The 23,191-nt window shown below is 34.7% G+C and overlaps 1 pseudogene; it reads left to right on the top strand.

Moving 5' to 3' along the window:
- The first annotated feature begins 20,539 nt into the window (after positions 1 to 20,539).
- LOC132057899 (pre-mRNA-splicing factor ATP-dependent RNA helicase DEAH1-like) lies at positions 20,540 to 22,926 on the top strand (annotated as a pseudogene).
- Positions 22,927 to 23,191: the final 265 nt, after the last annotated feature.

Raw genomic sequence — 23,191 nt, 5'->3', positions numbered from 1 at the left:
ATTAACCACTTTTATCATATGCTCAATCATTATAGCAAGCAGACTTACGCACCGAAAATTTACTAGCGCTTCAATAAGGACCAGGTCCGCTACTGAGGCAATACATCGCCTTTCCGCCCTTGGAAGTAGTGCTTTATTAACAATTTCAAACAGGAGCTGATATTCAGGTTGAAGTTGTTTCTTATAAAGCCTTTTCCCAGTTGCAGACACTCCCCTTTTTACAACCAGATCCTTGAAAGTTTGTGATATCTCCCCTCGTAACGATTTTAATCCATTAGATTGTACATCAAGAATTTTTCCCAACTCTGCTTCATCCACTTCGAAATCCATGCCATTTACTATCATAACTAAGGTAGAATCATCAGTATATACCAACGAAGTATACAACTTACTTACTTCATCTTCAAAGACACTTGGAGCAGGAGAGGTAAACAGATTCTCCCACTTTTGGAAATCCAAAATCTTTAGTAGCTCCTTCATTCCATTTTTCTCTGCGATATCAAGATCAACAACTCTTCCAAATAACACCTTTTGATTTTTCAAATTTTCTTGCCTAAGTACTTCCAACTCTTTGATTTGTTGCCTCTTCATCGCAGAATCGAAATTCTCATGTGAACTATTTTTTCTTCTTTTAGAGGAGAAAGACACAATCTTCTCCTCTTCCACATCCTCATGATCATGAACGTCAAACTCATCCACCACAACATTCTTTCCTTTATCTTTTGTGTTTTTCCTGGAATTTCTCCTTGCCAATGGAGAGGATTCCTCTTCACATTCACTATCAGACACAATTACTATAGTTTCGTCATCTTTCAACCCATGCTTTACTAGTCTCTTTCCTTTCTTTCCTGTACCTTTTTCTTTGCTCTCTTTAAGAGCAGCCTACGTTGAGCCTTGCTCCTTTGTCTATTGGTAGGTGGCTTAGCAGAGATTTGCTTTCTTGCATTTTCACCAAGTTGCTTCACACGACTAGATGACCTTTTGATGACAGTCCTCAAGCTTACATTATCATCTGAATCGACTTACAGAGAAGGATTTAGAGGACCAGGTTCCTTCTCAAGAGAAGAATCACTTAAAGGTACAACTATAGTGGACAAGGTGTTTTGCAGTTTCTCCAGAATCCATTTTTTTACGTCAAGGCAACAGGTCATTTATTTGCATCCCCTATTTCTTGCACATAATCATTCCCCCCCCCCCCCCCCCCCTAAGAATCTTTGTACTAACCTCCTTAGCATGAGACATATCAATAGAACCAGTTGCACAATCCACTAGATTTTCTAGACTATTAGAAAAACCTGATCGTATTTCTGACACATTCCCATCAAGAACTACAGCTGAATCTGAACTTACTTTATCGCTAGCAGGAGGAACGAGATTACCTAGGTTTGAAGGATTTTTTTCAGAATCTCCTTTATTAACATCACTTTCCTTTTCCTTGTCGTCATTAGCACTGATAAACTCATGCATGACCACGGAACTTGATTTTTCTGTATCCCTGATTTGGTCCTTGATCTCCATATTTTCAGTGGCCTCAGTTTGACTTGACATTTCGACTCCGTCATCTTTCTCCTCAAGCTACTTAGTATTTAGAAGGACATTCAAGATACTTGGAGTTTGACCACTTTCTTCTGAGTTGTCTTTTTCATTTGGAGCAGGAACTGTGGAGGGAGAAACGAACTTCTTTGGGGTTTGACTCTTGCGCGTCTTAGATGGACCTGACACCATGGGCTTTGGTGGAGAAGCATATGAGTTTTGGTCAGTGGAGATGGGTGATTCTAAGGATGATTCTAACATTTTTGGGTCTGACGAAGTTGAGTTCTCTGAGAATGGGAGAGAAGAGTGCATTTTTGGTGTGGAGGAAGAGATAGAATCATCTGGAGACATGGTCATAGTTTGAACACAAGACGACACAGAAGAAGAATGTTACACAGAGATGGAAGATGAAAAGTTTCAAGAGGTGAAGAGACACGGACTTTTGGCTGAAGAAAGAATATGAAAAGACGATTCTGATAGGTGAGTTTCCTTAAATGATGGATCAGCTCAGAGAAGATGTATCGAGTGGGCTTCAAAAAGGAATTTTCGAAAAGTGAATTTTAATGACATTGCATTTTTTTTACAATCTTTAAAAAAAAACATATAAGTACTAAAAAGACCACTAACCTGAGTCACAGGGACCAGGTTCCTGGAGATCTCTTTAAAAAGTAGGCAAAGATTCTGATAGATGCAATGTCACCAATGCCTGTGTTGTACCAAAGAATCCCTGTGTGTATACCTGTGACGGTATAGAAGTGAGTTAGGTATCACCAGAAAAACACTTTAAGTAGTGTGACTGTCCTTTTATCATAGCCAATCGATGCGGGAATTTTGAGGAAGAGCAACCAGTTGAGCTTGATAAATGCCCAACACTGAAAGATTTCTTTCAAAAAGCTCCTTGCTTGGTGAAGATATCTGCTACTTGGTCCTCTGTCATCGATGTGCTTGATCCTTTTGTAATGCACTGATTTTGTTTTCATGTTAAGTACAATTGCATTTGACACACAACAAGGGCACACACCCAAAGAAGCACGCTAAGAACCTTAAGCCATTGATTGATCCATAGCGATTGAGAACCGCGAGAGATAGCAACCACATTCTCAGTTTCAGCAGTGGAAAGAGCCACTGAATTTGTACCCTAAAAGATCAAACACGATCCCAGAATATATGTCATTCGAGATGTGCTCTTTCTATCTACCAAGTATCCAGCATAATCATCATCCAACCAAGTCAAAATTATCCTCAGAAGGATAGGAGAGTACCAGGTCCTGCAATATCCTTTCAGCAGCTTTCAGATGCGACTCTTTATGACTTGATTAGAACCTTTGTTTCTTGTGGTGTTTTCAAAAACATCAAGCTTGTTTTGAGGCACTCACCTAGTCCCAATCACTAATCTAGGGACCCGGTGCTTCCACATTTGATCCATCATTTGCATTTACAGACCCATGATCTCCACTTCTTTGCTTTGCCCCATGAGTGCTTTACACATCGTCAGCTACTCCGTCTTCAGCTCCACCACTTTTAGCATTTGACTTTCCTAACTCCTCCTTAACATCGTTGAGAATAAAACATTTGTGTCCGAATGCCTTTAGGAAAGTTAGCTGGGGTTTCTTTCTATTCAGCAATTTCTAGGGAATCTTCTCAAGCAGGAAAACGATCATGCACCTGCTCCTCTCTTATGCAAGCATCACATGCCTTGTGATATTTGAATTTTATATTTGGTAGCACACGGACCAGGTCCTCGCAACAAGACTGTTCAAACAGAGAAAAGCTTGCATGTCCTAGTCACCTTTTTGCTCACAAGTTCTTTGAGATAGGTGACAATGCAAGAACAGGAGAAGAACTTCACTCCACTCCCTTTGTCACGGATTGGGGATGGACTAAGTAACTTATTTCAAGCCATTCACATAGTACGCATTGACAATTGTAAGGGAGAGTGTTTTGCCAATTCCAATAATAACATCTTGTCATCAGAAGATATACTCTCACCTTAGAAGACCTTGAGTGAGAGGAAATCATCCATTATACTTAGAACAACCACTATTTGTATACTCATTTTAGCTGCCTCTTCTCACTCCAGCCTGCCATCTAAGTCATTCATTAGATTTAGGAACCCAAACCAGTTTGGGTCCCTCAAAATGATAGAACAAGTGAATTAGGCTTCTTTTAGTCCATGTAAGTAGAATAGATTTTCTCTTTTGAGGACCAGGTTCCTTTGTTCTAAATTCTTTATTTATCTGAACAACTTGAATTTTGGATTTGCATCCATCTTTATAAAGACAAGTTTGACCGCAGTGAGTGCATCGCCAAATTTCAGAGTTGGTACCATGCTTGCTATGTGAGTTGTAAGGGACTTCTGCCTTATGAAGGCTAATCACCTGCGTGCCACTGACATCCTCGTACATAGAAGCAATTTCATCTGTGAACCAGGTACAACAAGGTGACTTATCAGGATCTGTTTTAACCTTCATACTATCCTCCAGTAGCTGTCTACTCTTATTTAGCTCAGAGGTGAGACCCACTTTGATCTTCTTAAGCTCCTTTTCATGCTCAAATTAAGTTTTACAAATCTTCTTTTCTTTCTTCGGAGTAATCACCTTTTTCTTTATTTGAATCTTTAACAGAGATATCTCTCTTTTTACTTCAATAGGTTGTTCCTTCAGATCTACAATGGAGACTGCCAAGTTATCCTTTTCATGTTCAGAAACACAAAATTCTTCAATTAAGCCAATCTCAACATCCTCATTATCGTTGATAGCAACAGATCTGACTATGAGTGCAAAGGTTGACTCATATTCTGAAGGTTCATTGACAACAACAATCATAGATGTGTCTCCTTGGTCATCTACATCTTGAGATTTATGTGAGAAGTCTTCCAAGTTGTCAACACTATTATTGTTGACAACTTGTTTATCCGGGCTTCTAAATTTACAAAACACTTTATTTTTCAATTTTACTATCAACATTACTAGCATTATTTTATCACAAATTTCAAAATGGTTCGTCATCATCTTTATTTCAAATTTTGTGCTCGTCAAATTAATTATACTCTATCAAGTCTTTTATTTTCTACGCATTAATCACTAATTATCATAGTATATATTATACTAGTTAGAAGCTAATTAAATAGGGAGAAGGATCAACATTTCTTTAAATAGCCCAAGTGTCCATGTTTTTTTTTAAATTTCATCCGACCAACCCACTTGATTAAACCCAAATCAGTCCATATTTCAAAACCTACCCGATCCAGCTCATCAACCACTCCTACCCGACCCGGCCCACTTGTCTTCTAAATTCACTCATCAGTTGAAGCCTAAAGAAACTAAACCTAGCCGCACACTTCTCATCTCCTTCATCTTTCCTCTCCCAAACAAGAACCTTTTTTTTACAGCCATGGCAGACCATTACCACACTATTTTGGTGCAAATTTTGTTTATTTCTACCTTTGTCCGATATGCGCCTAGTCTCGTTTCGTGTTTGGATGGTAGTTCACTCTCGAAGCTCGGTGGAGGTCTCACTATTTCGGAAAATCCGAAAATCTCGTATTAAGCATGCTCCTCTTTCTTTGGCTTTAAACTCAATCTTCTTTATGATTTTTCTTTTCACCATTTTAGTACACGAACTTTATTTGATTTTTGTCTTCTTCCATCTTTCTAAAACAAATCTCAAACGTTCGATTTTTGACTTTTGACCTAGATAATTCAAGTTCCGCTCATATGATATTTACCCCTTCATAAATATGATCTTGTGTCCTCTTGTTTTTGGAACCACCGATACCTTACTACACCCAACATTTCTAAATCTCTACTACTACTCTAAATTCGGGATTTGTTAAAAATTCCATTCTGTTCCGAGTTGATTTTTTTAGCCGCCTCAATTCTCAGAAAATAGATCCTTTTAAAATACCATACGATATCTGGTATTGCCTTATTTCTTCAATCTCGGTTTATACTTTAGTCGCACCTCATTTGGGATTCGAGTTTGAATCTAATCATAACGAGAGAGTAGATTCGACGCCGACCCAGGTTCACTGTCCCCAAAACAGGTCACCTTTTTTTTCAATTTGTTCGAAATAACATATTCACCTTAAAGTCCACTTGGGTTCATATGTGACGAAATGATTATACCACATATCGATATTGGTTGTTGATTTTACTTGGTTTAAAAGGTCATGGCTGTTGTTTAAGCTGATAAGATTAATGTTGTCTGGTTAGTTGTAGTTTCCTCCAATTTACATTGTCATGATTGTTTGTTAAAAATAGAATCTGGTTAATGTTAAGGGATAATGATGTGCTCTTTATCTGTTCAAGTGATTTAGTGTGGGTTGTTAGATTATATGGTTCAGCCTTGTTTGTTGATTGCATACTAATCTTTTTCTTTCTTTTTGTGCATGACCATCGCTTACGAGTCCGAGGGACTCGTCTTCTTCCGCATTCGGTGTTGGGCTAAAAGCCCAACATAATATTCTCGGGTCATCTTCCCTCAATCTATCCGCAGCAAAGAAAATAGAAAACAAATTCCGTGCTAAAGTCCAATAACAAAGCAATCGTAGCCTTGGGTGACATTCAATACACCCATCTCGTTACATTTTTTACACCTCTCTTTTTACTTTATTGCATTTAACTTGTATTGTTTTGACTAACACTTCATCTTACTCTTGTTTCCACTTAGCTTGGACGAATTAAAGAGAATTAGCATAGGTAGTGTTAGAAGTAATGGGTAGTTAATTTAAAGGGAAACTAATAATTAATGCCACAATTTTCATTCTCTTCTATTTATGTTTAAACTATTTATAGTATTTACAATATTTAGAATAATTGATTTTTCAAAATAGTATGACTACATATTTTGAGTTAAAAGAATCAAGATTCACTCTTACGATCTTAGAAATTTGAAACTTCATAAATTTTACATTAACGTTAGTTTATTGTGAGAAATAAAAGGCAAACTAGTTCTGTGGACAACTTCTTCACTTTAGCTCTTTTTTTTTTTCAACACTTGAAACATGTATTTGTTAAAACAATCTTTACACAATCTATATTGAACTAATAGTCTCCGTATAAAACCTTTAAACTTTACCGATATTAATTTTATAAACAACTATTTAAATTTGTTAGTCAACATAACTTATTTTCTCCAATATTTTTTAAAACGTTACACATCCTGTTTCTTTAGTTTATTTGTAACTAAACTCTTTTATGCAACTATTATTTTTCTACAAGTTTCATTTTTAATAGCATTCTATTTCTATCCATAACTTTAGCAATGCTTATAAAGATATTTTCTTAAATATTATAAAATATCGCATCTACATCCTTGGCCTAATTAAATTTGAGTCCGGTCGGTCAACCATTATTAATGGATCTTAAAGGGTGCCTAATACCTTCCCTTTAAGTTCGTAGAACCCTTACTTAGAATTTTGATTTCGTAGACTTTAAAATAAAAATCAACTTTAGATAATTATTTTAATAACTTTAGGTGCCCTAATTCACCATAAATAATTAGGTGGCGACTCTTAACTTTAAATAACCCTGGAATTACCCGGATGTTGTAAACTATTTTGACCCCGGTTAAAATAGGGTATAACAATTATTTTTATCATTATGTCTTAGCCGCTTTTTCAATTTTGTTTTTGTAATAGTCAAGCTTAGGAGAAAGACATTCTTTAATGAAGTGTCCATGCTTCTCACACTTGTGACACCAATAATTTCCTTTTAAGCTCCTACTAGGACTTCCTTTCTTTAGGACCTCACCAATTCTTCGGACCATCTTTTGAAATCTTCGAGTCAGATATGCCATATCGTAGTTGTCACTGCTTGAGTTACTTTCAGCAGTTTTGAGAAGCAGGTGCTCCTCTTTCTTTGGCTTTCTTCTTTCCGGATCTTGAATAGACTCACCGTCCTTTCTTTCTAAAACCACTTGCACTCTTGCCTTCCACCGCTTATGATATTCTTCATTGAATCTTGGTGGTCTTGTGCTAGATTCTTTCTTTTCTAGGTTTGGTGAACCAGTCATAACGATGATCCTTTCTAGGTGTTAGCCTTTTAGAAAGCACCCGCTTTGATACCAATTGAAAGAACCTATGAGTTCACCCTTTTTAAGTTCATCACCTTAAAGTCCACCAAAACAAACTAAGGGACCTGGTCCTTAAGCTGCTTTCACAGATAGTAATAGAAGGTAACTAAGAGAAGATATTTACGTGGAAAAATCCTTGCTCAAGGGATTAAAAATCACGACCTACCCTAGCATGATTTCCTAAACTGAGCAACTTCAGATTACAACCTATTGCAACCTAGGAATTAAACTCTTAATCCCCAACCCTTACAATACACCTATTGTAGCCGCCACACTTGAGAGAAATATATCCTTTTAGATTTGCAAGTGTTAGGTCAAAATGATGCCCAACATATTGTATAAATATGAGACAAAATCGAGAGCATGTGAGAGACATATTGTCACACCCCCAACGACGAGTATGACGGGCTACAACCCGTAGGTCGAAAATCACCTGACTTAACAGTTACTTTGAACATCACATACCATAACTCAAAGAACACACGTATGCGCGCGCGCACACACACATAGAAATATATATATAATTCAACACATATGTACATATGCGGACCGACATGGTCGCCACAACATAACGTATATTATAAAGCCGGCAAAGCTATAAGAAAATATCAAGAACCCAAAACAAGGCCGGCAAGGCCATACATAATATTTACATATCCTACTATGTCCATGAGCCTCTAAGAGTATACATATGAACATATTTTATACTAGCAGAAAAGTACCAAAAGATAGCAAGCCCGGAGTAGTGGCACTTGCTAACACCGCTAAAGCTGGAAAATCCTATCTCCTCAATAACTTGTCGAACAAATGCAGCGTCCCGTGCAATGGGACGTCAATACGGATAAAAGTACTGAGTATGTAAGGTAGGAGAGTAACAACATAATTAAGATATAATGTAACATTAATAAGGGCAAAAGAAAACTGAACATCTAGAAGTAGCACGAGATACAATGCATGATAAATCATTTGTATGCGCGCGCGCGCGCACACACACACACACATATATATATATATACATAACAGATAGTATCCATGTCCGGCCGTAAGGCTCGGTGTTATATGTGTAAAATCATGCCTAGTCGTTAAGGCTCGGTGTTATCATCATTAGCCCGCGTCTGGGGCAATATCATAACATATATATGTATATATATATATATATATATATATATATATATATATATATATATATATATATACCATGCATGAGAAGTCAATGATTTGACCTTGGCCTTTCGGAGTGACATAAGGTCGGTAGCCTCCGAATAACTTATGGAATTCGTATCGAGTCCAAAGAAGTAATCGATGAGATAAGTAAAATAATATTTTAAGAATCAATAAAATAACAAGACATTAAGATTTGAAATACAAAGCATGGGAATGGAGTGGATTTGTTATGGAACGCTCGTGTTTATATTCTAGTTGGATTCATGCCAAAGAAAGAGGGAAACGAACACCTTACATACCTTATCCGTCAAGCCACCACTTAAAGTATTCCTTACACCGATGCTTGCCCTTTCACCCGAACCTATATATCGAGAAATACATATTTAATCATACTTTCATCATATTTCCATCAACTTATAAGCACTAATTATTGAAGACTAATTTGGGTTACGAAAATTTGGGCAATATCTCCCCTATATCATCTACTTCCTCCAAATACCAAAACAACTCCCAAACAATACCAACAATATCCTCAATATTCTACAAAATAAATATGTATATTTTCATCCAAAACTCTCTTCAAACCTCAATCCATAAGCCAACAACATCAACTCAACAAACTTTAACTTTTATTCTCGTAAATATTCCTAAATCAACGTTAATAAAGAGAGAGATTCAATGATTCATAACTTATCTTTACTAAAGTAGCAAGATCTTCAATATTTACTTTGTTTCCAAGCCAGCTCCAACACAAAACGAAATTATAATCGCGACTACATGTTGTCCGGACCTCGATTAATACTCCGTAACTTGAAATTTACTCAAAATCCTCACTTTTATGTGATATATGAGCTCTCATGCTTGCTGAATTTTCTGGAATGTTTTAGGAGATTATGATGGAGAAAAATGGGTTTTTTAACCCTTTTATAGTGGATAAGAGTCGACAGACTGTAGCAGCACTGTAGCAGGCTGTTTCTGCTCTGTCAGCTGAATTTGTAACGTCCATAATTCTCTCCTCCGATGTCCTATCGACGAGCGGTTTGTTACATTAGAAACTAGACTCGATGAACTTCATTTTAGAATTTCGAAATACCTTAAAACTCCTAATATACCTAGAGATATACCCCTCCAAAGTTGACAAAATTCTATCCTTGATTCTACCAACTTTTTTTTTCCAAATTTTTGACAAACTTATTTTCTTTGATTTGCTTGGTCCCAGAGTCTTCCATAGCTTATTATATGAACTTAAATCCTCGTAACCATGAGATAGGTGCATACAATCTCACATATCCTAGGAAGTCCTCCAGGTCTACACTTAAACAACTAATGCCTAATAGATTTCACGTACAAAACTACGAGGTGTAACACATATGACCATGAATAGTGACTTCTCAAAGGATTTTACATACAGCTGTGCTCCTGAATAGTGCAGCAGTTTTACAGCTGTTAAATACCGTGAAATACTCTCATGGGACCTGATGGAGGACCTGGTCATTGGATCTTTTGTCAATCATTAAAACTTATGAACTACTATAACTCATCATGCTGGATAGCCATCAATCGCAAAAATAGATAGAAAAAGAAGAAATATTTATGCAGGCTATTCTCTTGTGATTAGGAGAATAAGTATTTCAAATTGAGTTGTGCACTTCAACTTTATATAGGTAAGTGGTAACTGATGGAGATTTACAGGGAGGAAAAATAGGGAATGGGTGAGAGTGGGAATTTTACACCAAAATATTGGAGGGAAGTAAAATAATTGAAAGTCAAATTTTGTTATTTTACCTTCCCTCCAATATTTTCGTGTAAAATTACCATACTTATGATTTGTTTGACTTGATGACTTACCATTAAATATTAAGATGATATTTCTATAATTGATTGTTGTAATATGGATGATTTCAACACTTTTTACTTCACAATTTTTATTTGGATAAATTGTGAAACACTTTAAAAATAAGTTTGTATGTGATCAATATGTCATTTATGTACATAAGCAAGCTTAGTATTAGGATAACAGTACATACTAATTGTAAGGTCCCACAAAGTTTTATATTTAAACTAGACTAATTACAAGTTTAATGAAGTAATTAAAGTAATATCGGTTGTGTGTAACCCACACATGGTACCATGAAGATGGGGCAAGTTTAAGGCATCGAGTGTTGGTTGCGGTTAGGGGTGTTCACGGTTTGGCTAAAAATCGAACCAAATCGATTAAATAAATCGATATTTGTTTGAGTTTGGTTTAGTTTTAAATTTTTTATAATTGATAAAATTTTGTTTGATTTGATTTTATTAGAAACAAACCGAAGAAAAGTTCGAACCAAACCGACAAATTATATACAATTTTTTTACAATTATATATATATCATTTTAAATACTTTATATACTTTTTCATCAAAATCTTATTCATCTCGAATAGGCCAATGAACTTTACACCTTAAGCTCATTTCTTAAAAGTAAGTCATGAATCCAATTAACTCAATTATATAAAGAAACAACTATAAAATTTACTTATATTTTTATTTTGTATTTCTTATTAACTTTATTCACTTGATTAAAGCTACTATATTTTAAGACATTTTCTCCATATTCCACGTAAATTATAGCTATACAATAAAAGAGTATTAATGGATTATGAGTTGGAAAATGATGAGAAAGTCTTTCCTAATTTTAGGGGAGAAAAATGAAAAAGAAAAATGCATTAGGTTTCTTAAAATCGAAAATCGAACCAAACCGAACTCAAACTGACAACAACCACACCGATGGATATATAATATTATGTTTGATTTGGTTTGATATTTTAATAATTAAAAAACTGGATAATTTGATTTGGTTTTTATTTTAGCCAAGAACCGACCCAAGCCGAACTATGAACACCCCTAGTAGCGGCCCTCCAAATTTGTGGCGTAACTTTAATAGCGAAGAATCTCAAATTTACAAAAATCGAACATATATGATTGACATAAATATTTGTTGCAGTAACTCTTACCAAATACAGTGACAGAATTATGACTATATTCTTCGAAAAAATATGATACAAAATTATGTGATAGAGCTATGACAAAAAAATATCGTAAAAACTTTTCATAAAATAATTATGTTATTTATTGTAATGGACTAGTGATAGCTTTTCCATTACTCATATAACTAGTCACTAGAAATATGTAGTGCGCTATCATTACAAAAATTGTATTTATAAAATTACAATTTTTTCTGATGTGTGTATGTGTCTATATATATATATATATATATATATATATATATATATATATATATATATATATATGAGTTATGAAGTAAAAATTAGAAAATATAAAACATCTATGACGTACAACCTTTTCCAAAATATTTTATTAGGTAAAATTAATTTATATGTATATTGTACGTGTATTTCCATTGAATATTATAAAATTAAAGAAGATAAAATAATGAGAGATGTATATGCAATATTTTTAAAAATACATATTGTTTTCCAAAAATGTGATCACATTGTTATCTCTGAATCTTTGCGCTCTTCATTTGTAGTTGGCGTATCATTTTTAAAGCTTCTTTTTTCATCTAAACAACTAAAATCATTAAAATCAAAGAAAATTATGTTTGTGTGATGCATGTTCATTGACCGATAAAACTCTAATTTTTATTGTATTTAGATCAAGGTGCTATCATTGATGATCTTTTAAATTTTAACTACGAATTTGTTTCGTAGCCGATAAATGCACTATTCAACGACGAAACTAAATCGTAGGCGTTTAAAAATTGTATTTTTTGTAACAAAATTTCGTTGTGACTAAATTGTACGTTAAATAGAGACAATAGTACAATTGTCACTAGTTGTTTGAACTATTAGTGACAAAAACTAATGTCACAATTAAATTTAAGATTTTGTGGCTAAAGTTTAGAATGATTAGCTACAAATTCTAATTTGTTGCTATTGCATCAACATACTTTTTGTGACGAAAGTATTTCGTGTCTAAAATTTAACTAATTTTAGGATAAAAAATGGTTCGTCGCAAATTGGGTACATCATTAACGGCAAAATAATTTGTCACTGATAATTTTAAATTCGTAGCTAATAGTACTTAATATATGGCGCCCACTTATTTTTTGGTGGAAAACTTTAGTGGACAAAACTTTGCTACGAAATTTTATGTTTCGTCACTAAAAGTATATGCTTCATGTATTTAAAGACAAAAAATAATTTTCGTCACAAAAAGTGAACAATTGGTGACGAATTTCATGTCGTAGCTAACAATTTCGTAGCTAAACATCACATTTGTTGTAGTGAACAAAGTAAATTAAATATCAATGAACATCACCATCTACCTCAATGAGTTCATTTTAATTGGAAATTTTAAAATATTTTGCAGATAACTAAAAGGAAAGTAAATTACATATCAATGAACATCAAAGTTGTTATTAGGTACACAGTAATCAAAGGAAAAAAATGAACAACCGACAGCAACTAACAGAAAATGACGTTAAAGCCTCTGACTTGATTAGTAGGTATTAAATTAATTAAAGGTTGGAGAACGAGTGCAACCTAGCAACTTACAATTTGCCAATTTTTGGTTCATGAAATGATAACTAACAATTGGCCAATATATTTAAGTTGATGTGAGTATTCCAATTTTCACTCAAGTTCCAGAATTTTGCAGCTCGTGTTATGCTCATATATAATTAAGATAAATTATTTTCGTTACAAGATTGGTGAAAGATCATAGGATATAGACAAAAGAGGAACATTTGGTTTTGCCATATTCATTGGAGCCAATGTGACATTAATTTGCTTAGCCACACCATCATAGTCCACCCAACCCTGCATTGGCTGCCCACTAGCAAGTGTCATGTTATTGAATTTGACACCATAATAACCTGCTGGTTTCGAATCAACGGATTTTAATCCGTTGATGTCGATTCCAACATGGTTACCATCAATATCATTGAATTCTTTACTCGGAACTGTATCAAACTCCACCGCGAAAACATGATCAGTGACTTTGCCGATAGTGTTATCATTGAAGAGGCCAAGAAATTGGCTTGGAAGTGCATCTGCTAGCCCTCCAACAGGTGCAATAACAAAAGCCATGCCATGACCAGGCAAAACAGAAGGCACTATGGCAAAGACAAAAGTGGTAGAAAAATAGAAATTTGAACCATTTTAATTACCAAGTTCTTGAAATTGATTGGTGTGGGATAAAAAGCATGGCCTTTTTGCAGCGTAGAAGTATTTGTTAACTGTAATAGGCCATTTGGTGCGTACTGTGCTATGCCATCAAGACTCAAATTTGCTCTATTGAAGCCATTGTAAATGAATCCAAGCTCTTCAGAGTTTGCAAGAACAAAAAGAGCAGGCACAATCAATGCCACAATCTTGAAAAACATGGCTATAAGTCTTTCAATAATTCATCAGAACTCAGAAGGTTATAAGCAGATGTAATGATTGAAATAGTTATGAACACCCTTTAAGTAAATTCATATGTTTTCTTTACTGCATGTGGTCCTAAACTTAATTTCTTGGTTGTGATATGTGACAAGTAGTGAAAGAACCAGTAGTCAAACTTTGTGGGCTTGTATTTGTTAGAAAAATATTATTTTCTATCTAATATCTCAAAAATAGAAGGACTATTCCTAATGACTACTTTGAAATAAGAGTATTAATTCTATAGTTTATTAGCCTTAATGGCAGATTTCTTAATGAGAGAAATTGATTGTCCCAAACGTTTTAGTAAATAGATTTTGATCGGCCTTTATGGTTGAATTTGGTCACCTTTTATGGTCTAGATTCTTTTCTTAATTCTTTCTTAATGAGTATTTGATATTCAATAATATCACACTCGTAACATCAACTTTTGAAATAATAATCCTTTGGCCCGCATTGATATCCTTGAATAGTATTAAGTGCTATTATTTGTATTCAAGTCCCACGTTATTTGCTGAGCTTTGACTAGCTTTGATTAGCCTCTATGGCTAGCCGTTCAAAAGTTCTCTGATTTAACTTCTTAAGCCTATAAATTCCAATATGTTTTCCTTGATAGAGGATACACGAAAGAAACAAAATAACATTCTTCTACTCCTCGGGTTCCTTTTGGTTACATTTCATAAAATTATTTAATCTTTGTTAGATTATAAGTGACTAGTTTTTTTTACATCAGAGAGCTTGTTGAATCCTGGGGATACACCTTAACCTTTGAAATATCCTTAAGGACGGTGTCTTAATTGACATGCCTCAAGCTACGAATATTTCCGTGAATTCAAGATTTTTTCCAATAATCTTAAGGATAATTACTATTTGTTGTCATGGATCACGGAAAAGATCAAACCGCTATCGTTACCGATAACACTGACGGTGTTCCTGCTGCACAAACATCTCCTGTTGTTGTTCCCGTTGTGTCTCCACACAACTTTGCCAAATACTTCCCTGATGTTTCAAAGGTGGAAGTTTTTGGTGGACAAAATTTTAAGAGATGGCAGGAACGTATTTTTTCTGCTCTTGACATGTATGGTGTGGCGTCTGCGCTAACAAATTCAAAACTTGATGAATCTTCGTCTTCTACTCAACAAAATCAATGGGTTTATGCAAACAAGGTGTGTCAGCACACTATACTAAGTACTCTTTCTAACGAGTTGTTCGATGTGTATTGTTCTAATAAAGAAGCAAAGGAAATTTGGGACTGTTGTATGCGAAGATAATCTGTGAAGATGCTACCAAACAAAAGTTTGTTATTGGTAATTTTTACAAATGGGAGATGACCGAACAAAGATGTGAATATGCAAATCAACGAGTTTCAAACCGGGGAAAACTAGTTGAAGATCTTAAGTTGGAGAAAATTATTTTGCTTCAGCATAGCTAACCACAACATTCGTTGTCGAAGTATGTTGATTGAAAAACAACACAATCTTGGAGTGACTACAAACAAAATTTGAAGCCAAACAAAAGCGATTCCTCATCTCTTGATGATTTGGTGAAACACATCATCATAGAAGATACCAACCGAAAACAATCAATTTTTGCCAAAGGAAAAGAGATCACCACAAATGCCAATCTTGTGGAAGACAAGAAGTCTCGCAACAAAAATACCAGGTATGAAAAGGAACCTGGTTACAATCTCAAAGCCAACAATCAAACTTTCAAGAAAAAAGGCAATTGTTATGTGTGTGGAAAACCAGGCCATCAATCTCATTATTTCAACCAATCTAGGTGTAGAAACGATTTGGGAATAATGACAATCAATTAAGCCAAGAGTAAATGTGAAATTTGCTGAAACAAATGATATTATTGTTGCGGTCATTTCCCAAGTGAACATTGTGGCTTTGTGGTTGGTCAAGGTGATAGACTAGCAAGGACCCTGCTACTAGGCATATTTGTACCAATAAAACTGATTTTGTGTCTTACACCCAAGTCGATGAGGGAGAAGAAGTGGTGTACCTTGGTGATTCAGAAGCGCTCAAGTTCTTGGAAAAGGAAAAAGTTCTTCTCAAACTCACATACGGAAAAACTTTGGCCTTAAACTCATTTAATTATTGCATGTTCCTAATATCCAAACCAATTTGGTTTCGGTGGGATTATTAGGAAAAGTGGGGGTGAAAGTTTCGTTTGAATTCACGACAAGGTTGTGTTAACCAAGAACAATGTTTTTGTGGGCAAAGGGTATTGTAATCACGGTTTATTTGTGCTCAATGTTTCTCAGGTTTTGAGTGAAAATACTAGTACTTGATTGTTTTTTTTTTTTTTTTTTTTTTTTTTTTTTTGGCATGTTAGAGTTGGAAACATGTGGAATAAATGTTTTCTCTGATGATAAAGTTGAAAACACATGGAATAAATAAGAACTTAGCTTTCTTACTTGTCTCTCTTCGTTGTTTGATATTTGTTAATGAATGTTTACTATATTAGTTTATTTTATACTACAATAACTTTAGATTTTTGAAAGTTGTTTTTGACTAAATGAATGGTTTTCATATAACAGTAACAAAAATGATGGATATTGTATGTTATGCCTTCAAAAACATTTATTTGGTTTTGACGAATTTTTTGGTTATCATTGGCAGATGAGTAATATTATAGTAGCCTATTGAATCTGCAATCATGTGAGTCCGTGCCTGTGTAATGTTTTTATTATTTTAATATGATAATTAAGTGAATTCTCATTTTCCTTTCCTGGGTTATCATTGTTCACTAATTTAATACTACATAATTGATGATGTTGCAATGTGAATATGTGGTTTAGTATTCTGGAAAAGGATACATCTTTTAGGATGATATTCTTCGTTATAAATTTAATGTATATGTTATTTTGTTGAATAACTTTAAATGTATTGGAATGGCTTTAACAAAATTAAGTATTGTGCAGTAATGTTTTCAGAACATGTTTCTATGAGAACGTTAATATATGTTCATTTCTGGTCTACTTGTCTTTGACATGGTTTGGTGTATAAATTTTTATGTCATGTACAAAATAGGATACTTCACAAGATTGAGATACTTCTCTGAAAATTATGGAAAGATTATTGCTCAGTGGAGAAATATTTGAAATTGTGGGGGTGTCTTGGTAATGTTATACTAAATATAGTGATGTTTTGTTGTACTAGAGACTAGAGAGTACAATGATGCAAAGTGGATCTCAAAATCCATCGATGATAATGTGTTTATCCATGTAGGGATGTCTTAACATGGAAATCAACTAAACAAAATCTATTGTTGGTTGGTAATGAGGATGAGCGGTTAAGAAACTGCTTAACGAGTAGTTAAATAAATAAAATAAAAAATAAGAGTTTTTGTGTCGACACAATGTGATAGAGAAGTTGTTGAAGATGGAACTATTTCCATGAGTTATGTGATGTCTGAGGTGAATTTGGCCGATTCACAAGACTAAAAGAAACATCGAGGGGAATGAGATTTTTGTCATTTTGAGAAGATTAACAATGATGGTAACCCAACCTATGTGATTGGAGATCCCATGAATTAGGTTCATATGGGTAATAACAAGTCATTAGTTGATCAAAGTGCACTATTAAATTACGTCCCTTCCTATGTTGTGTGAATATAGTGCAATACTGCAAGGCAAAGTGAGGTTGAGTTATAAACTCTTAATCCATTACCATATCCTTTATAGGTGGTGTATTGCTCTGCAGAATACATTTGATGGGTGGACCTATATGAGTGTAGAGTGGTGCCGCTTCTATGAAATTGTGACGGATTTCTAGAGCACTCATGAATACCAGGACACACGCATGGCCTCTTAGCGCAAAACCGCGATAACGACAAAGATTGTGAGAGTATAATGTGATAGAATAAGACCCTAGACTTACAAAAGAATTCTTGGTTCATAGAAGTTTTAAACTTCACCAATTATTCTGTAAGTTTAATTTTATTTTATCTAGGTCTGGTTCATAATCTACGCGACACCAGATTTGATGCATTGTACTCATATATGTTTACCCAGCAAAACTTTTTATTTTAGTTATTTTATTATTTTTGAGATATATGGGGGATTGTTAGAAAAATATTATTTTCTATCTAATATCTCAAAAATACAAGGACTATTCCTAATGAGTACTTTGAAATAAGAGTATTAATTCTATAGTTTATTAGCATTAATGGCAGATTTCTTAATGAGAGAAATTGATTGTCCCAAACGTTTTGTAACTGAATTTTGATCAGCCTTTATGGTTGAATTTTGGTCACCTTTTATGGTCTAGATTCTTTTCTTAATTCTTTCTTAATGAGTATTTGATATTCTAATAATATCACTGTAGCTGTCAACTTTTTGAAATAGTAACTGATGGCCCGCATTGATATCCTTGAATAGTATTAAGTGCTATTATTTGTAATCAAGTCCCACGTTATTTGCTGAGCTTTGACTAGCTTTGATTAGCCTCTATGGCTAGCCGTTCAAAAGTTCTCTGATTTAACTTCTTAAGCCTATAAATTCCAATATCTTTTCCTTGATGGAGGATACACAGAAAGAAACAAAATAACATTCTTCTATTCCTCACTTCCTTTTGCTGGATTTCATAAAATTGTTTAATCTTTGTTAGATTCTGGCTCCTAGTTTTGTACTAGAAGAGCTTGTTGAATCCTGGGGGATACACCTTAACCGGGTGAAATGTCCTTAAGGACAGTGTCTTAATTGACACGCCTCAAGCTACGAATATTTCCGTGAATTCAAGATTTTTTCCAACAGTATTATCATTCATTTACACTATACGGTTGTGTAGAAAGAATATGTGACAAATTCATGCAAGTTCCGGTGGCACTAAGTCTAAGTCAATGACAAAGGACGTAGCAAAGACTATATGAATGGAGTCATTATTCAGATTTTTTTTTTTAAATGAAAAAGTCATTTTTATATTAAGAGGGGACAAATAATTTTCCTCATTTATGGCAAAAATTATTTTTCTTACAATTATCTTAGCATTTAAATTTTATATTATTTGTTCCGACCAACCCCATTATTATTACGAGTAATTTTTAGCAATCAAGAAATTCATCTGATTTGCTAATATCATTATATATAATTTTTTTTGTCGAAAATAGGTTTGACTCACCAACTAAACACTATTAAAATTGACTTTCGTTCTATTTTATGATCTACATTAATGGTAGAATATTTTTTTTAAGTCTAGGAATATTGTAGAATATTAATTTTTTCTTCCAAATCTAGGTTCTATATTAATTGCCGAATATATATTTAGTTTCCTTTTAGTTTAGTATCTATAAGGAAATTACATATCCATTTTACTTTATTCTTTTTAGTTGATTTGAAGTTGAAATTTTGTTTGGACATGCAATTTGAATTTTTTAAGTTGTATTTTTTCTCATAAACATGAAAATCCCACAATTTGTGAAAACTATCAGAACTTCCGCAACTCTTATACAACCTTACCAAATGAGCAAATCATAGTTCATAAACAAGGTATCGGAATATGCAAAGGTTCTATATTAATAAATTACATATCTCCATATTCTTTTTATAAATAAATGCTCGCGATTACATGCTATTACAAACTCTCAGATACGCAATTTCTTTTTAAAGATTCATTGGTTCAAAAAAGCAATAATAGTAGTAACTAGCTATTCTTTAATATAATCCTTCCGTACTATACGAAAAACTTCTTCATGTCGAGCATGAGTCATTTTTTACAAAATAGAAAATGATCTTTTTTTTTTTTAAATATAACTTATGAGTCACGCTTTATATTTAAAAAATTTGAAATTCCAAATCCTATTTTTTGAAGAATTTGAGATTTGAAATCATGATTTGAATTAAGTTGAAAGTTTTTGCAGATTCCGTAGATAAATGCTGATTTGAAATCAATATGAAATCAGGATCCCAAATCCTATGGCCAAACGCCGACTAAAGAACACACTCTAATAAGACTATTGGGAAAAAAGCAAAGGGGACTTTCATTATGTTATACCGAAAGAAAGAGATAGAGGAGCGGCGGTTAGATGTTGATTAAGAAGATAATTCAGAATTGTAATGTGATTTTTCTTTCCCATAGAAAAATGCCAATTAGGAAAAGACTTTCACTTGATGTGTAATACTATTAATATTTCCTCATATTGATACATGCATCACTAGACGTGGATTTACGATTTATTTCCAATCCTATTCTAGTTTGGTTTCCAATCCTATTTGGAATTGGATTTCGATTTTTATTCCTACTTGGAGTTGGTTTTGGCTTCAAGAAAAAGCACCATTCATTATTTATAAATAGAGTAACTTTGAAGAATTTTTATATGCTCATTGTTATTCTCCGTTGACAATTCAGCTTCAAATCACGTTTGCTGATTCGTTCACCGTTGGATTGGCCTGAAATTTTTACTGAGTGTTCCATAGTTTATTTTAACGGTGGAGATTGAATCTGGAGTTCCGCAGCATCATATTTCGATCCCAGAACAGCAGTTCGGTTTCGGGTTTGCCTCTTTTCGACTTAATAACACAATGTTGGCGAGGCAACAAAAGGCTTACACCTTTTTGGAAGCTGATGATGATGAATACAATAATGTTGGTGAGAAAAGTAGTTTGGCTACCCGTAAAAAGAAGTACAGGAAGAGGGTTGAAATCCAGGACGATGAAGACGACAAGGTAGCCAGGAATAGGAGACGAACTTCAAGAGATCAAGATGACTGTGACAACTCTGAGTCGGAAGAAGAAATTCTTCGGGACCAAAGAGAGAGGGAGGAGTTGGAACGACACATTAGAGAACGTGATGCTGCCGGGACTAGAAAGTTGGCACAGCCAAAATTATCGAGGAAGGAGGAAGAAAAGGCAATCAGGAGGGCTGATGCGTTGGGCCGAGATGACATTGCAAATTTGAGGAAAGTTTCGAGACGAGAATACTTGAAGAAAAGGCAGGAAAAGAAGCTTGAGGAACTCAGAGATGAAATCGAAGACGAGCAGTACTTGTTTGAGGGCGTGAAGTTGACAGAAGCAGAGAGACGCGAACTAACACATAAGCAAAAAATATATGAACTAGTTAAGAAGAAATCAGAAGATACTGATGATGACATGGGCGAGTATAGGGATGGCAATTAGGGCAGGGTAGGGCAGGGCCATAGGGAAAAGTCATAATAGGGCGGGGCAAAAAGTCATATAAACGGGGCGGGGCGGGGCATGGGGCAAAATTTAATTTTTGAAAATTTTTAATAGGCTAGCAAGGTAGGGCAAGAAAATGGGTTATAAGTGAGTTGGGTAAAAAATGACTATTTTATTCTTGTTCCTTAGTTTGAATCCACATTTTGAAGCGTCGTTCTTTACTACTAAAAGTATAAGCATGATTGCTTGGAAGTTTGTAAGATTTCTCATTTCTGTTATTAAATTCTTATTTGTTAAAATGTGACTTCTAGCATAAATTAAAATCAATATTTTTTTATTATAAAACTAAACTTACGAAGTAAACCCAAAGAATAGAACTATTCTATTTGTTTAAGCTTGTACAAAACCTTTCCTATTTATCGCAAAAGTGATCGCCTAATTAACTGATCTTACGATTAACAATATTATTTAGAAGAAATCACTAAAAAGACATCTACAAAAAGATGAAATAGAGAGTTTACTCGCCGCGAGTATAGGATGCCTGATGCCTATGATCATGAAAGTGGCGTAAATCAAAAAAGAGATTTTCCGTGGCTTCGCAGCGTGACAGGGATCTAGATGCTGCTGGAAATACGAAACCTTTCGCAGAACAAGAAGCATGGGAAAAACATCAAATTGCGTAAGCTACACTTAAATATGGGTCAAAAAATATAAAGCCAAGATTTGATGAATATAAATTCGTGTTCGAAAACCAAATTGAGTTCATAAAGGCAGCAGTAATGGATGGTGTTAATGTTGATCAAAAGCCTCCCATTGAGTCAATAGAGAAATCTATGGCTAAACCAGCATTTGGGAAACTTCAGGAAGATAGGAAGACACTACCAATTTATCACTACAGGGATGATCTGCTCCAAGCTATTAACGATCATCAGGTTCTTGTGATTGTTGGAGAAACGGGCTCAGGGAAAACCACACAGATACCACAGTATCTACACGAGGCGGGGTATACTAAACGTGGGAAGATTGGATGTACTCAACCTCGTCGAGTTGCTGCAATGAGTGTTGCTGCACGTGTTTCTCAAGAAATGGGAGTCAAACTCGGCAATGAGGTTGGCTACTCCATTCGGTTCCAAGATTGCACTTCCGAGAAAACGATTCTGAAATATATGACCGATGGAATGCTTCTACGAGAATTCCTTGGTGAGCCTGATCTAGCCAGCTACAGTGTCATTATGGTTGACGAGGCTCACGAAAGAACACTTTCGACTGACATTTTGTTTGGGTTAGTAAAGGATATTGCCCGATTTCGGCCTGACCTGAAGTTGCTTATATCAAGTGCCACTCTAGATGCACAGAAGTTCAGCGATTATTTTGACTGTGCACCAATTTTTAAAATTCCTGGAAGATGGTTTCCAGTTGAGATACACTATACGAAAGTGCCAGAGGCGGATTATATGGATGCAGCAGTAGTAACGGCTCTTCAGATCCATGTAACTCAACCACCAGGCGATATATTAATCTTTTGACTGGGCAGGAGGAGATAGAAACAGCCGAGGAGATCATTAAGCATCGGATACGGGGACTCGGGACGAACGGGGTTGGGATAGAATAATTAACATGAATTTAGGGCGTTAACCCTCATCTAATGGAAATTGACCTAGGAATAGGCGATACCACTTGTAGCCATATTCGGGTGTTCTTAATGCTCCTAATTGCTTGAGGGATCTTCAATTGGGTAGTCTAGTTAATCTTCGGGAGAAGTTAATTTAGAGTCATTGTCCGAGGCTAATTAATGTAAACTTGCTATTATTTATAATTCGTGAAATAGATTGGATCATTACTTGAGAAATGGATTCCTTAATTCCCATTGATCAATT

Source organism: Lycium ferocissimum, chromosome 5, assembly GCF_029784015.1.
Source record: "Lycium ferocissimum isolate CSIRO_LF1 chromosome 5, AGI_CSIRO_Lferr_CH_V1, whole genome shotgun sequence".
Taxonomy (NCBI): domain Eukaryota; kingdom Viridiplantae; phylum Streptophyta; class Magnoliopsida; order Solanales; family Solanaceae; genus Lycium; species Lycium ferocissimum.
Note: the sequence above shows the minus strand (reverse complement) of the source record. Positions and strands in the feature narration are given on the sequence as shown.